Genomic DNA, 4,476 nt, shown 5'->3' with positions numbered 1-4,476 from the left:
ATTCGATAAATACTCATCCGAGCGCTTTCATACTTGATATTTGTCTTCGAAATGCTTTACCACACGATGATCTAATATTTATAATTGTCCGAGTAAGCCGGAAAGATAAGTTTACTCTTGGCGGTCGGAGCAATATTTCACAAAAACTGGAGCAATACGCGTCCGAGAGCTTTGAAACTCGAGAAATATTGATGACAAGCGGTATCGTGCGTGGATATAACGATTAAAGTCGTGCGGGAGCTCGGGGAGAAAAGTTTACTCTTGGCGGTTGGACTTAGAAAAATTTAGCTCGAGCTCCTTCGCACGGCGATCCGACCCGCCTCGGCGCGCGAACGATTCGTTCGAGCGGCCGAGCAAGCGATGCGCTCCGAACATTATTCTCAGTTTATTCGATAAATACTCATCCGAGCGCTTTCATACTTGATATTTGTCTTCGAAATGCTTTACCACACGATGATCTAATATTTATAATTGTCCGAGTAAGCCGGAAAGATAAGTTTACTCTTGGCGGTCGGAGCAATATTTCACAAAAACTGGAGCAATACGCGTTCGAGAGCTTTGAAACTCGAGAAATATTGATGACAAGCGGTATCGTGCGTGGATATAACGATTAAAGTCGTGCGGGAGCTCGGGGAGAAAAGTTTACTCTTGGCGGTTGGACTTAGAAAAATTTCGCTCGAGCTCCTTCGCAGGGCGATCCGACGCGCCTCGGCGCGCGAACGATTCGTTCGAGCGGCCGAGCAAGCGATGCGCTCCGAACATTATTCTCAGTTTATTCGATAAATACTCATCCGAGCGCTTTCATACTTGATATTTGTCTTCAAAATGCTTTACCACACGATGATCTAATATTTATAATTGTCTGGGAACGCTAGGAAAAAAGTTTACTCTTGGCGGTTGGACTTTGAAAAATTTCGCTCGGTCGGAGTTGCTCGCAATGCGCCCGGAACATTATTCTGAGTTTATTCGATAAATATTCATCCTAGAGCTTCGATACTTGATATTTATTGTTAGAATGCGTTATTATACAATGATCTAATATTTATAATGGTCTGGGAACGCTAGGAAAAAAGTTTACTCTTGGCGGTTGGACTTAGAAAAATTTCGCTCGGTCGGAGTTGCTCGCAATGCGCCCGGAACATTATTCTGAGTTTATTCGATAAATATTCATCCTAGAGCTTCGATACTTGATATTTATTGTTAGAATGCGTTATTATACAATGATCTAATATTTATAATGGTCTGGGAACGCTAGGAAAAAAGTTTACTCTTGGCGGTTGGACTTAGAAAAATTTCGCTCGGTCGGAGTTGCTCGCAATGCGCCCGGAACATTATTCTGAGTTTATTCGATAAATATTCATCCTAAAGCTTTGATACTTGATATTTATTGTTAGAATGCGTTATTATACAATGATCTAATATTTATAATGGTCTGGGAACGCTAGGAAAAAAGTTTACTCTTGGCGGTTGGACTTAGAAAAATTTCGCTCGGTCGGAGTTGCTCGCAATGCGCCCGGAACATTATTCTGAGTTTATTCGATAAATATTCATCCTAGAGCTTTGATACTTGATATTTATTGTTAGAATGCGTTGTTATACAATGATCTAATATTTATAATGGTCTGGGAACGCTAGGAAAAAAGTTTACTCTTGGCGGTTGGACTTAGAAAAATTTCGCTCGGTCGGAGTTGCTCGCAATGCGCCCGGAACATTATTCTGAGTTTATTCGATGAATATTCATCCTAAAGCTTTGACACTTGATATTTATTGTTAGAATGCGTTATTATACAATGATCTAATATTTATAATGGTCTGGGAACGCTAGGAAAAAAGTTTACTCTTGGCGGTTGGACTTAGAAAAATTTCGCTCGGTCGGAGTTGCTCGCAATGCGCCCGGAACATTATTCTGAGTTTATTCGATAAATATTCATCCTAAAGCTTTGATACTTGATATTTATTGTTAGAATGCGTTATTATACAATGATCTAATATTTATAATGGTCTGGGAACGCTAGGAAAAAAGTTTACTCTTGGCGGTTGGACTTAGAAAAATTTCGCTCGGTCGGAGTTGCTCGCAATGCGCCCGGAACATTATTCTGAGTTTATTCGATAAATATTCATCCTAGAGCTTTGATACTTGATATTTATTGTTAGAATGCGTTGTTATACAATGATCTAATATTTATAATGGTCTGGGAACGCTAGGAAAAAAGTTTACTCTTGGCGGTTGGACTTAGAAAAATTTCGCTCGGTCGGAGTTGCTCGCAATGCGCCCGGAACATTATTCTGAGTTTATTCGATAAATATTCATCCTAAAGCTTTGACACTTGATATTTATTGTTAGAATGCGTTATTATACAATGATCTAATATTTATAATGGTCTGGGAACGCTAGGAAAAAAGTTTACTCTTGGCGGTTGGACTTAGAAAAATTTCGCTCGGTCGGAGTTGCTCGCAATGCGCCCGGAACATTATTCTGAGTTTATTCGATAAATATTCATCCTAAAGCTTTGATACTTGATATTTATTGTTAGAATGCGTTATTATACAATGATCTAATATTTATAATGGTCTGGGAACGCTAGGAAAAAAGTTTACTCTTGGCGGTTGGACTTAGAAAAATTTCGCTCGGTCGGAGTTGCTCGCAATGCGCCCGGAACATTATTCTGAGTTTATTCGATAAATATTCATCCTAAAGCTTTGATACTTGATATTTATTGTTAGAATGCGTTATTATACAATGATCTAATATTTATAATGGTCTGGGAACGCTAGGAAAAAAGTTTACTCTTGGCGGTTGGACTTAGAAAAATTTCGCTCGGTCGGAGTTGCTCGCAATGCGCCCGGAACATTATTCTGAGTTTATTCGATAAATATTCATCCTAAAGCTTTGATACTTGATATTTATTGTTAGAATGCGTTATTATACAATGATCTAATATTTATAATGGTCTGGGAACGCTAGGAAAAAAGTTTACTCTTGGCGGTTGGACTTAGAAAAATTTCGCTCGGTCGGAGTTGCTCGCAATGCGCCCGGAACATTATTCTGAGTTTATTCGATAAATATTCATCCTAGAGCTTTGATACTTGATATTTATTGTTAGAATGCGTTATTATACAATGATCTAATATTTATAATGGTCTGGGAACGCTAGGAAAAAAGTTTACTCTTGGCGGTTGGACTTAGAAAAATTTCGCTCGGTCGGAGTTGCTCGCAATGCGCCCGGAACATTATTCTGAGTTTATTCGATAAATATTCATCCTAAAGCTTTGATACTTGATATTTATTGTTAGAATGCGTTATTATACAATGATCTAATATTTATAATGGTCTGGGAACGCTAGGAAAAAAGTTTACTCTTGGCGGTTGGACTTAGAAAAATTTCGCTCGGTCGGAGTTGCTCGCAATGCGCCCGGAACATTATTCTGAGTTTATTCGATAAATATTCATCCTAGAGCTTTGATACTTGATATTTATTGTTAGAATGCGTTGTTATACAATGATCTAATATTTATAATGGTCCGGGAACGCTAGGAAAAAAGTTTACTCTTGGCGGTTGGACTTAGAAAAATTTCGCTCGGTCGGAGTTGCTCGCAATGCGCCCGGAACATTATTCTGAGTTTATTCGATAAATATTCATCCTAGAGCTTTGATACTTGATATTTATTGTTAGAATGCGTTGTTATACAATGATCTAATATTTATAATGGTCTGGGAACGCTAGGAAAAAAGTTTACTCTTGGCGGTTGGACTTAGAAAAATTTCGCTCGGTCGGAGTTGCTCGCAATGCGCCCGGAACATTATTCTGAGTTTATTCGATGAATATTCATCCTAAAGCTTTGACACTTGATATTTATTGTTAGAATGCGTTATTATACAATGATCTAATATTTATAATGGTCTGGGAACGCTAGGAAAAAAGTTTACTCTTGGCGGTTGGACTTAGAAAAATTTCGCTCGGTCGGAGTTGCTCGCAATGCGCCCGGAACATTATTCTGAGTTTATTCGATAAATATTCATCCTAAAGCTTTGATACTTGATATTTATTGTTAGAATGCGTTATTATACAATGATCTAATATTTATAATGGTCTGGGAACGCTAGGAAAAAAGTTTACTCTTGGCGGTTGGACTTAGAAAAATTTCGCTCGGTCGGAGTTGCTCGCAATGCGCCCGGAACATTATTCTGAGTTTATTCGATAAATATTCATCCTAGAGCTTTGATACTTGATATTTATTGTTAGAATGCGTTGTTATACAATGATCTAATATTTATAATGGTCTGGGAACGCTAGGAAAAAAGTTTACTCTTGGCGGTTGGACTTAGAAAAATTTCGCTCGGTCGGAGTTGCTCGCAATGCGCCCGGAACATTATTCTGAGTTTATTCGATAAATATTCATCCTAAAGCTTTGATACTTGATATTTATTGTTAGAATGCGTTATTATACAATGATCTAATATTTATAATGGTCTGG

The sequence above is a fragment of the Lasioglossum baleicum genome, unplaced genomic scaffold (genome assembly GCF_051020765.1).
Source record: "Lasioglossum baleicum unplaced genomic scaffold, iyLasBale1 scaffold0073, whole genome shotgun sequence".
NCBI lineage: Eukaryota > Metazoa > Arthropoda > Insecta > Hymenoptera > Halictidae > Lasioglossum > Lasioglossum baleicum.
Note: the sequence above shows the minus strand (reverse complement) of the source record.